Source organism: Canis aureus, chromosome 24 (assembly GCF_053574225.1).
Source record: "Canis aureus isolate CA01 chromosome 24, VMU_Caureus_v.1.0, whole genome shotgun sequence".
Lineage (NCBI taxonomy): Eukaryota > Metazoa > Chordata > Mammalia > Carnivora > Canidae > Canis > Canis aureus.
The window spans coordinates 11,287,871-11,300,425 of NC_135634.1; the positions used below are offsets into that span (position 1 = coordinate 11,287,871).

Here is a 12,555-nt window from a genome sequence, read left to right on the forward strand (position 1 = left end):
CTCTAGTTACTAGATCCCATTCCTTCTGGGGACTGCAGGCTACTCCACCAGGCTCGTCAGGACAGCACACCTCCTGAATTTAGAACACCTTGGCCCATCCTGATGTCGACAGGACAGGTGGACACTTGTGTCCACCTAGCAGCTGGTCCAGGAGAGACTGTTGCAAAATGGCCATTCACAGATGGTGTCCGACTGTTTCCCAAAGGACCCAGCTAAAGCTTTCTGCCCCCTGCTGGTCTCAGTTCTCAATGCCATTGTCAGGGAGGGATTCACTCCCCTCTTGGCTCCTGGTGAGGGCCTCAGAGCTTTTACTCACCCATCTCTGTGCCCTAGATCTATGGTGGTTGCCTGCCTGGGTGATGCTTTGATACTATTCTTGTTTGAGATGTGATCACCATTGGTGAAGGTAATGTGGTAGGCTCTCTGATTTAAGAGGCTACCTCATCCGGCTTCCTGTCTTATTCCCTGCCTGGTACTTTGCTGCATGCCCGCTCAGTCCCTGTAGTGGTACCCTCACCTTCCCAGCCACTTATGCCATTCATCTTCGGAAGGTGGGGGTGTCCTTCCTGATGCTGAGCTGGATGGAATCCTCCCTCCATGTTGTTGCAGCTACAGGTGTGGAGTTTCTGGAAACCAAATGGATGGGGCCTAATATCATTTCTTTGCTTTCCAGGGGCCAGAAGCTGTCATCTCGCCCCTCCTGAGACATCTTTGCTCCAGGACCCAGGTGATCCTCCGGTGACAAGGTGACGAGTTCTCACGTCCCATTCCAGGTACAGCCTGCCCATCTGCACCTCAGCAGGATCTCTTGGGCGCTAGAATGTATTGTCCATTTACTCCTTCTGTTGGCTGTTGATTCTGTAGTTTAACTGACAACTAACTACACCTTATGTCATCATCTTTTTTTTTTTTTTTTAACGTCATCATCTTTTAAAGCTTATAACCACTCTGCCTTTTCAGAGTTACCTAGCTCTTCGGGCCCATCCACTCAACAGAAAACAGGTGTGCCTCTTCACTTTGGTGATTTTATTGAATTTCTACATTTCCTACACAGAGAACTTGAAATCCTCCAGATGGCAAGGCTTCCAAACAGAGGCCACAGGGCCCACCGTGGAGGGAGGATCTGTCGAAGCCTGCCCCTTGCTCCTAGCATAGATGCCAGGATGCAGCACAGTGTGCAGTGCTTGGGGGAGCTCTGCTCTGAGCCATGGCCCCTGGCCTGTCTGTGCTGGAGGGCCACACAGTAGCACTGGTGCATTGTGCTGCGGTTCTGCCTTTGACTTTTGGAGCCTTTGCACTTCCCACTGTCAAGGGTGGGCTCCAGTTTCCTTGCTGCTCTCAAGCTTTTCCTCCTCCTCCTATCCCCTCATTCCTCGGCTTTTCTCTTTTTTACTTCAGGATTCTCCCATAGCTTATTTGGATTTGGGTTTGGATGTCGTAGTGATCCACTGTAGGTCTGTGTATTCCCAGCCGGTCCTTGGAGCCCCAGGGGCCTGAGGGGAGCGAGGAACCAGGCAGGGAAGGCAGGAAGGGCCAGGCTCGCTAGCAGGGGTGTGCTGTCTCCCATCTCTCTGTGTGATAACTGGGTGGCTCCAGTTTTATCTGATTCTTATATTTGGGTTTGGCATAAGATAGTGGTTTGGGAAAGAAGGGTTCCACCATCAAAATAGTTGAAAACTATTGCTCCAGTTATTTATTTATTTTTATTAAAGTAACAAGTTCAGTGAGTGTAGGTAGTTCACTGTTATTGTCACTATTTTATGCATCACAAAGAAAAAAAAGGTAAAGTTTTTTCAGGCATGCATGTTTATAAGATAATAACCTCACCTGACTTTTCTCTCTCCATCTCACATTCTTACGGTCCTTTGGGGCCATTCAACTTCTTAGTTCCAAATATAACTATATTAAGAATGCACACATAATCAGGGTCCTCCTTCATCAGAGGGACTTTGTGCGGGATGTGGCCCATGATCTTTGCCACAGGAAAGCATCTGGGCAGGTGGCCTTGAATAAGAAGGAGGGGGTGGGCTCCCCATGGCTCCCACTTCATGGAGAGGCTTGCCTCTTGTTTATGAGGCTGTTATGACCTTGTCAAGGTCAGAAACAGAGGTGCAGGGTTACCAGGTGCACTTTCCCAAAGACGGTCAAACCGGATCCTTGCTGGCAGGGACGTGGGAGGATATCCCGTGCAGTGCCAGAAGCCATTGTGAACCTCCAACGTTCTTTTCTTTCCTTCTCCCTTCAGAGTTTATTTAGTAAAATAAATAAATGCTAAATGCAGAGTGAGTTCATTCTGCATTCTTCCTCCTCTTCCTGCAATGGTCAGATGTGTCTCTGCTGTCTTAACAGACTATTTTAGAACTGTTTCCTGTTACCTAATACCAGAGCTTGTTGCGTTGGTGGTGGTGGTGGGGGCGGTGCTGAGTGTTCATCTCCAAGTAAAAAGTCTATATCAAATCTGTTTCTCGCGATCAGGATGCTGTGACAAAATGTGTGGGAAGCCATTGATGGTTCTTAGGCCCTTGGGCACATGTCAGGAGAATTCACAGCCTGTTGGAAACCACCATGAGGTTGTCCCTTCTCTAGTGAAGAGGGTATTCGGACCAGGTGCCAGATGGTGACAGAGTGGTGCACCCTCTTGAGGCCTTTTGGTCTCCCCCACACTTGTTTGTGCTCTTTGGTTTATCAAGTCATCGTCTTCCTGCCCACAGGGCAGGCAGCTTGGTTCCCTTCCCTGCTGTTTCATCAGCACCTAGAAGGGTGGGGAGGAATAAGGTAGGCTTAAGGCAAATATTTGTTGAATGGATGGATGGTTGCTTTCGTCTTCCTTCCCAGGCTGTGTGCACGCTGAGCGCAGGGTCAGTACATTGCTTATCTTTGCAGCTCCCATAACTCCCAGGAGAGTGGCACAGGGCCGACATGCAGTTTTGTGAAAAATCAAATAATAGTCATTTAATGCATGCCATTCTAACAGAGGAGGAAATTGCTTTCAGGTCATTCAGACTTAATCAAGAAAAAATAGTTTCAGGTCAAGAAGAGGTTAACTCCACTATTAAAACAGAGACAGCTAAAGAAATGTTGAGCTCCGGGTTTTAGCTCCTTGAAGGTTTAAAGAGAGAATGAATGCAGACTCACTCACTATCTCGTGACTGTTTGGACCATGGGGGAGTGTGGTGTCACTGCATAACAAATCACCACAAACCTTGAGACCAAAACAACACACATCTATTGTTTCAATGTTCCATGGTCAGAAGTCAGAGCACAGCTTGGCTCACGAGGCTTCAGACAAGGTGTTGACTAGGTTTTGGCTTTTATATGGAGGCATAGCTGGGGAAGAATCTGCTTCTAAGCTCTCTCAGGTTGCCACTTTCTCATAACTGTAAGACTGGGGGCCCCGGCCTCTTGCTGGCTGACCTGGAGGCCACATTCTTTGCCACATGGGTTTTCCCAGTGTGGCTGCTTGGTTCATGAAACTGTCAAGGAGAGGCTGCTAACAAGATGGGGTCATGTGTGACATAACAACCATGGAGTGACATCCAGCACCTTTGCCATGTTTTGTTGACTGGAAGCAAGTCCCAGTTCCCACACACACTCACGGACACACCAGGCGTGGATCATGGGGCCACCTTAGAGACTGCCCACCTCAGATTGCCTTTCCCTACTCCTTGAAAAGTGGTTCCCATTTGCTATCCATTTTTGTGGAAAATTATTTTGCTCCTTTGCTTTTTTCCACAACGATCCATGATTTAATTAAATTAATTATTAATTAATTATTTATTATTAAAGATTTTATGTATTTATTAATGAGAGGCACAGAGAGAGAAAGAGAGGCAGAGACACAGGCAGGGGGAGAAGCAGGCTCCATGCAGGGAGCCTGCCGTGAGACTCGATTCTGGGTCTCCAGGATCAGGCCCTGGGCTGAAGATGGTGCTAAACCGCTGAGCCACCCGGGCTGCCCTAACCATGATTTTAAATCTTTTAAAGGATCATATCTCTGCAGGGTCCGTTGATTCTTAATAACCAATATGGACACCCTCCGTGCCTTCCCTGGCCCTGCTGGGTGGATGCCCCCAGAGCATGCAGTTCTATCTCAGGAACATTGGGTTAAGTTGCTGATTGTTAGCTGCTTTAGAACCCAGCTGCAGTTTCGACACATTGTTTGGGTAGGAAAATTTGGTCCTGAGTCTCAAATGCCTGACTTGGCTGTGAACTTCTAGAAGGCAAGCTGCCCTACCAGTAGTTTTTTCTGTGGCATTGGGTATGTGGAGAGCATTATTCGGGGGCATAAGTTGGATGTCTCTTGTTAGCCTTTAAAAATTCCTTAAAAACAACAGAAATCTGTGCTCTATCTCCTCATTCTCTGAAGATGTGGTACCTAATTGTCATAAAGCAGTAAACAAGGAAGGAAGAATTTCAGTGAACGGCAGTCTGGGTAAATTGACTGGTATAATACTGAGATGCTTTGGGGTCAAATTCAGGTAGCATTCTGTAGGGACAGAATGTGGTTACAGGATTGCACAGGGGTCTTCCATTAAAGCACAGCAGGTGGCACTGCCTGTGACACAGGATGCGCCTATGGTCCATCCTGCATGCGAAAAGAGCCCCTGCATACCTAATTGTGTAGTGCAAGTAATTATTTGTCCAACTTTCTGGGCTGCTTCATCCACCTCTGGCAGTCCTCTCCTGGTCTTTGTTGGTTCCCTCCAGCATTCTGCGATGCACAGACCTCTTTGGAATTGGCCATTTTCTTCTAGAGCCTCAGTCATTTCAGGTCCATGGAAGTACATTCTCTGCTATAATAGAGACTGTTCTATTACCACATACTAGATGATTTCCTCCAACTATATTACATTAAAAAAAAAAAAACACCTCATTGGTAGATGAGTACAACAGGTAGTTGTTGGATTTTTTTTTTTTTAAGATTTTATTTATTTTTTCATGAGAGACACACAGAAAGAGAGAGAGAGAGAGAGAGGCAGAGACACAGGCAGGGGGAGAAGCAGGCACCATGCACGGAGCCTGATGTGGGACTTGATCCCAGGTCTCCAGGATCAGGCCCTGGGCTGAAGGCGGTGCTAAACCGCTGAGCCACCCGGGCTGCCCAGTTGTTGGATTTAAACAAGTAAAGTGGTAAACCACACAGGAGGCTGTGATGTTTCTTTCTTTCTTTTTTTTTTTTTTTTTATGATTTTATTCATTTATTCATGAGAGAGAGAGAGAAGCAGAGACAGGGCAGAGGGAGAAGCAGGCTCCATGCAGGGAGCCCGACGTGGGACTTGATCCTGGGTCTCTAGGATCAGGCCCGGAGCTGAAGGCAGCACCAAACCGCTGAGGCACCTGGGCTGCCCTGTGATGTTTCTTTCAACTTTGACATGCTTTTCCTTTGGAGTGAGGGCTTGAAATTTTGGCTACCTGTGAAGTATGATTACAGGAAGACCTACCATAAAATGCAGCATTTCCTGCTTAGGGATTATTTGTGCATGACATATACCACACAGATAATTCCCATGGTAACTATGAGTATCTGGAGTATGTGTATCTCAGGACTCTTTGAGGAGAAAGCTGAGATGAGGAGCAAATGGCAGGTAAATGTGAAAGATTATAGCATTTGCTTGCTCAAAAGTGCTTTATTAGTCAGATTAAAATATTGTGCTCAAAGGCAAATGTAATTGATTTGCTCCACAAAGAAAAAGGGCTGAGCCATGAGCAGTCAGCTGTGCTGTTTCCCCCTCCAATCTGTCGTTCACAACAAGACCAGATCAATCCTCCCAAGATAATATTTTTTTGATGGCCTTCCTTTTGCTTAAGAATTTTATATCCGAGTGTAAATCCCCCCCTCCCACCGCTGGCCATTCAAGACTCTTGTAAATGGACTGTCTGGCCCTGCCTTCCTGCTCCACTGACCACTCCAGCTTCCCTACTGTCGTCTGACATGTGTCATGGGTGGTCCAATGGACCTGTGCCTTCCCTCCCTGTTGGGGCAATGAACCACAAGACACACTCGTGTCTCCTGGGGTGTACAGCACAAAATCATGCTGGTCCTACAGGTGTCTCTCAGCAGCTGCCAGCTTCTGCATAACCTAGGAATCACTTTTTTTTTTCTTAAATCTCTTCTTTGGAACTCACGCTGCCTTTTCTGATTTCAGTCTAATTTCCCAAATGTGATCCAGACTTAGGCTCAGAGAAATATGTAGGAACAAGTTGGGTAAGAGGTAAGACCAGGTCTGCCTATCTCAAATCTTTTACTCACGGCTGTTTTTCTAGGTAAAAAGTAGCTGAATATTGACAGTTTCATACGGCTCAACCTAATCCTGCATAAAAGACTATTTAATATGTGGCCATGGCTTACAGCACTGGGGAGTTCTTCTGGTCCTAGAGGTAGGATTGGTATAGATTGTGGAAGAATTTCTTCTTTGTTCTCTGGGTCAGCCTTAGTGAGTTCCTTTCTTTCACATTCACTTTTGGAGATTTCCAAATGTGCACAAATGTAGGGATGAAGCATAATGAAATCCCATGTACTTAGTTACCCACATCTCCCAGATGGACTCTTGACGTGGATTTAATTTGTCTTTGGATCCTTATGCCTTCTTCTTTTCCTTCTTATTTGTTTGTTAGTTTTGTTAGAATACTTCCTTCCCCTTAACTCAGAAGCAGTCCATACTCATAGAAAAAATTGTCAAAATGCAGAAAATAAAAAAATGTCCATAGTCACCTGTTCAGAGACAACTATGTGGATTTCCCTTCCAGGCCATTCTTTGTAAAAACTCATATTCAATATATTATTATTATTTCTCAGGGATGCTATAAATGCTTTTTTTGGATACTTTCTCCCCACTTTTATCAGGGATGTAATATCTCCAGCATAATGTTTAATCCATCTGCTTTGGCCCACTCTTTTTTCCACATACTTTTCTAAATCTTGCTGTCTGTATGCTTTCCAGAACTTTCCCTGAAGCCTTGGTTGGGCCCTGCAGCCCAAACTACCCACCTTTCCTCAGTCCCAAATAAAGCTCATCTTGGCCAGCAGCTGGAGGGAAGTGGGTGGATTATGTTCATTTACTCTACCATGTCAATATATAATTGACTTAATTTTTACAGAGGAATTGTCATTCAAGAAAAGGGTGTCACTTAACCCTTGTGAATCTTTATTTGTAGAAGCAGGTGACACATTAAGAATTGTTGGCAGCAGGGAGGGAGAACCTTGGTCAAAGTTGAGTCCAGTCCATTTGGCACCTGGCATAGAGTAGGGTTTCTGGAATCTCATGGCCTATGTTCAAATCCTGGCTCCACCAGAGTAGAGATAGATAGATAGATAGATAGATAGATAGATAGATAGATAGATAGATGTAACCTGCTGTCTAAACTCCAGTCTTAACTCTCCTGAGAGGAGTAACAATTTTTGTTGTAGATCTCTGATGGGGATTAAATGAATGTGTGTGTTGGGGGCGGGGGGGGGCGGCGGCAAGGAGCTGGTGTAGAATGTTGGTTGATTGCAGTGGACCCCAGCCCCCTGGGAGTCTGTTCAGAGAGCTGGACCTGAATTTTCACAGCTTCTTTATCTACTTTGGAACCAGTACATTTTCTAGAAATTTCAGGTTTTTTTACACTGTTGCTTGTGACTGTGGGAAGTGGGGGAAGGGTGGAAATTTACAGGAGCTTGGGGGCTAAATTCGAGAATTGCTTGGGTTTGTTGAGTGAATGCATTAGTAACTGGAAAAATATTGGTCTGTGAGTGTGCAGTGAAAGTTAGACCAGTTTTACATAGAATCCTTTGCCTTGCTCTAGGTCCAGATGCCAGTTCTCGTTGTGCTTTTTGAAAGAGGATGGTTCTGGGAAGAGCCATGGAAAGCTCTGTCTTTCAGGATACCTTAGAGGCCTAGAGAGTTGTAGTAAGTCTGAATTCTAACCTGAGGGGAACATTATTTAAGACATTTCTTTTCTGTTTGAGAGCCAAATGTATGACAGTTTTTAAGGCCCAAATGAAGTGTACTTCACAGCTCATACAAAGCAGACTTTGTGAAATCTCCCACTGGTAAGGACCAGGCTGCTGTTTGGTTCTGGTTAATCAACACTCGAGAGGCAATGGCACGTCTCCTCCTGGACCTGCTCATGGAGTTTGTAGATCACTTGGCTTCAGATTCTAGATATAAAACATTTTTGTTACATACTGCAAAAGTGAGTATGATTAACGACATGTGTCAAAGGAGCTCTGAGCTCCTGATAGAATACATGTTTTTGTTGTAACGCATTTCTATATACAGGGCCAGGGCATCTCTCCTGATAAAGCATAGCCTTCCCTAGTAATGAAATGCCATCCAGAGACATAACTACTGTCTAATCATATCCTGCTGGCTTAAGGAGGAGCATTTCTAGATCTGGGTATCTGGTTTTTGTGAAAACATACTTAGTAGTTCTTCCACTGGCTTCTTGTTTTTTATATGATTCTTCAAATTGAGTAAACAATATTGAAAAGATTTAAGTATAGCTAAGTAGACAACAGTATCTATGGCAAAGCCTCTGTTAAAGATAGCCCTGCTGACAGGAGCCCTTGGATGATGGGGATTGCCTGCCTTCCAGGAAGCCGAGAACTGACAGATTGCAAATTGAGATTTTTGAAGAAAGAAATTCGATTGAGGAACTATGCCTAATAGTGTGGCAATAATAGTAGCTCTTTGCATTTGAAAAATAACAAATTTGGCTTTTCAGCATGTTTCCTATGCACTATCTCATTTGTCCCTCACATGCATCCTGCAATGGTGAGGACAGCAACGGTCTTGTCTTTAGGTGTGGAAACTGAGACTCCAAATACTGACTTAAAGATAATGAATTTGGACCTTACAAAACCCTAGTCAGAGGGTATGACAGGTCCTTAGACTCTCCCATGGTGGAGCCGGAAAGTTGTCCCTCAGATAGGGCTGGACAGGAGGTGGGGATGGAGCCCACCCCATAACAGGAGGTATCTGTGAGGAAGATGAGAACTGTTTCAAGGCTTAGTAGGCAAGACTGTGTTACCTATGTTGGATTTTAACCCATTTGACAACTTTTTACATTTATATGTGTTTAGAGAAACAAAAGTATTCTTTAGCAACTCAGACCATTAACTGTTCAGCTAACAAAAAGTCCTTTGTTAGACAGACTCTCAGAAGTTGATGGTAGTGTTGGGGACTACCTAAGATGAAGGTCAGTTTCCTGTCAGCTTCCTCAATTTAAGTCAGCTGGGGGTGACCATGCGTCTGCCGTGGGTGCTACATATGTCTGGTCCTATGAATGCTGCCTGGTGCCTCCTCCTGCTGGTAGACGGAGGAGGGTTAGGATGCCGTTCTCCAGGTGGGACACACATAGACCCTTCCCTCTGCCAGTCAGCCATGCCATCTGTCTCTGCTTCTCTCCTGTACCAGCTCTCCATGCCTGTTCCTCAAACCCGGACATCCCGCTTCAGAGGGCAGCACAAGGCTTTGGGGCAGAAAGACTTGGGTTCAAGCCCCGACTCCATTGTTCACCAGCTACATGTTCTTGGGCAAGATACCTGGGAGAAGTGACGTGATCTGTGGTGGGCTGGGTGTCCTTCATTTAAAAAAATCTTCCCACGTGGTTCTCTTGTGTACCCAGTGTTGAGAATTATGGAGTTCTAGAATGCAGAGTATTACTGGCTAGAGAAGGTGCTGTGAAGATTAAATAAAATAATTTATCTAAGGAATCTTTCATTTGGCTGATGTCCCAAAGCGTTAGTTGTTATTAATGATTACTATTGTATTCTGCTTTAAAAAGTAACACCTCTCATTACAGATAATATGACAAATATAGAGAAAAAGAAAACAATGCCTAATCTGAAAGATAATCTCGGTATTTTGGTACATCCCTCCTCCCACCGACATGCTCATTGGGATAATATAATGTACCTTTTTATTTGATATTTTCCCAGGACATTAAAGCTGTCGGAAACACTTTTCTGCCTGCATACCATTTCAGCAACAGATTTGGGCTTGACAGATCTTTTTCTAGTTTTTTATTAGTATGGTATTGTCAGCTCTCAGCGCTGTGAGTTATTTACTTGGGCCTCTGTGAGGCGTGAGCTTATGGGGTGGTAGCACCACTCACAGCCACCGTGGAGGTGGCTCCTTGCTGCTTCCTGCCTGGCTGAGAAGCCATTGCTGTGCTCATGGTCAGTATTTCCATTCCGTTTGCCCTGCTCTTTGCCATTTCTGCACTAGAAGCTCTCTGAGTAGTTTGTGGTTCCCTGGCTGACTTCCTGAACTGTGCCTGGAAGTTGTCCTGCCCTAGTGGGCATGTACCTGTCGTGGGTCTCCATGGCCTCCTGGGCCTGTCCTTCTGTTGCCTGGAAGTCAAGATTGAGAAGCAGAACCTCTGCTTTCCTGCCTCCTCCTGCACCCCTGTGTCTAGCAACTCTGTTCTGCTGTACAGACTTAGAGCTTATGGCCTCGTGTCAGGCTGCATACACTGCTGTTGATGGGACCTCAGGGGCCTTGGACAACTTCTGCATTTAATCCTGTTGAATCAGTAGAAGGGGCATGCCATGGACTGCAGGGCTGCTGGGCTTTTTCTGATATGGCCAAGGTGTTAAAGTCCCCTAGGTTTGGGGGATGGGTGGACACTCTGAGGTTCAGTGATCACATTGGATCTGCCCATTCCAGTGAGAAGCCACATTACCTGTGGGTTGTGATAGAAAAGCATACAGCATCTTTATATCTGAGGCTTCTGATGGAAGCAAGGACATGCACAGGTGGACTTAGGACTTTATGCCTCCATCCTTGCATGATGAAATCATGCCTCTTTTCCCTATGAAAGTACAGGTGTGTCCCACATTATGCCATTTTGCTATTACGAAGACATACCTATTTTTTGTTAACTAAAAGAAATTGGAAGATTTTCACTTTTACCAAAAAAAGGCAAAAAGTGAAAGAAAGCAGCATTCAGCATTTGTTTTGCAGTGAACTGTTACAGAGGCTGCTCAAATCCAGAGTGTCCCGAGCCTTGCTCCTTCCCCAGGGACTGTACTCAGCATCTCAGCATCAAGCCACTAGAGCTTTGAACTGCATCTGTGAACGTCTCTGCTTTATCTCAATTTATTTTGTGCATCTGTTAGCAAGACATGTCCTAAGGTGTCAGAAAAGTCTAATAGAGGTGTTTTTTGTTTTTTGTTTTTTTTTGGTCTGAGAATGCTCAACAAATTTCACATGTAAATTAATGATTATTTCTTTGCTTTACACTGTTTGACTTATGAAGGGTTCCATAGGAACGCTGCACTTTCTGATAGTAGGGGAAACCTGAAGTGGCCTTTGAGATGGACAGTTAGACCTTCTCTTTTGGAGCTCCCATCACCTGGTGGGCCCAGCTCCTGGAGCTGTCATGAGTGCTTACCTCTTCCCACCCTGACACTCTTGCTTCCTGGGGTAGGACTGTGGATTTATGTATTTCTAGAAACATTGGCTGTGTTGAGCACAGGGCATCAAAACAGGGGTGGTGAGATCAATGAATTCTGGTGGGATTTGGTTAAATCCCAAACATGTCCTGTGGTGCCTGGGGTCAGATGCATGTAGATCCTGAGGGCTCCAGAAGATGTCACCTTTCACTGCATGGCAGATGGACTCCTGCTGCCCAGGGAAGACGTGTCTCTAAGCTGGCCATTATTGCAGACTCTGACAGTGTTGGCATGCTGCATCACTTTTAACTCACCACCTGGACCCATACGTTTGGTTCAGCTCTGTCATTTTCTTACCTCCTTTCATGGTGCCACACACACCTCCTTAGGTCTTCATCTTTAGTGGTCCACCAGTCCTGTCTACACTCTGATTTTGTTGTGTTTTTGTTGTTGTTGTTGTTTTAATTTACGTTCTTTCTCCTGGGCCTTCTACCATCTGGGGAAAGTAGATCTGACATTGAGAACAAGAGCGCTTCCTCCAGCGCAGGTTGTTTCCTTCTCTATGAGTCTCTTCCTCTCCCACCACAGCCCGTGCCCTAGAATACTCTTTTCCTGGACCTCTTCTACTGCCTCAATGCCCCTTCCATGTTGGCGTTAAAGGCACTCTGTGGCCCTCCAGGTACCATGGATGTGGACATATGGCTGGCCAGCTGCTCATGCTCTAGGGAAGCCCAAGCGACTTAATCGACTCTGTGTGCCATCCCATTCATTAGTGATGCCCCGTAAGGCTGCATCTGGAAAAGATCTGCTTTCCCTAGCTTTGGACAGACTGAGAGCATGGTGTATCTCCTGTTGGAGGATAGATTTTATTCTAGATGGCTCCTACCAAGGGCTGAGTGAAAGCAGGCCATTTGGGGCTGGGGCCATTCTGAAGACCACTTACAGGAAAAGCAAGAATATTAACTTAGGAAAGACGTCAATATTAATATTTTCTTCAAAGAAGGGCATTTATGAGCTTTGCATAAAAGCCTCACCTGACCCCTTCTCTCTCCCTTAAGCCATTGAGCTTGACTTTTTCAATGATGGAACTATCATTAAATTTGAAACTGAAAGAAAGGCATCTATTCACACCTGCCCATCTTTGTCAGACCTCTTCAAAACAGCATGGAAAAATT

At 45.3% G+C, this 12,555-nt stretch overlaps 1 protein-coding gene across 7 annotated transcripts in view; it reads left to right on the forward strand.

The window, feature by feature from the left end:
- Positions 1 to 12,555, forward strand: part of SLC7A1 (solute carrier family 7 member 1) — a 139,713-nt gene that overhangs the window by 96,964 nt on the left and 30,194 nt on the right. For all 7 annotated transcript variants that reach the window (XM_077868242.1, XM_077868238.1, XM_077868241.1 and 4 more), the window contains one exon: positions 674 to 773. The gene's annotated coding sequence lies outside the window, so the exon portion shown is untranslated. The remainder of the gene's footprint in view (positions 1 to 673; positions 774 to 12,555) is intronic.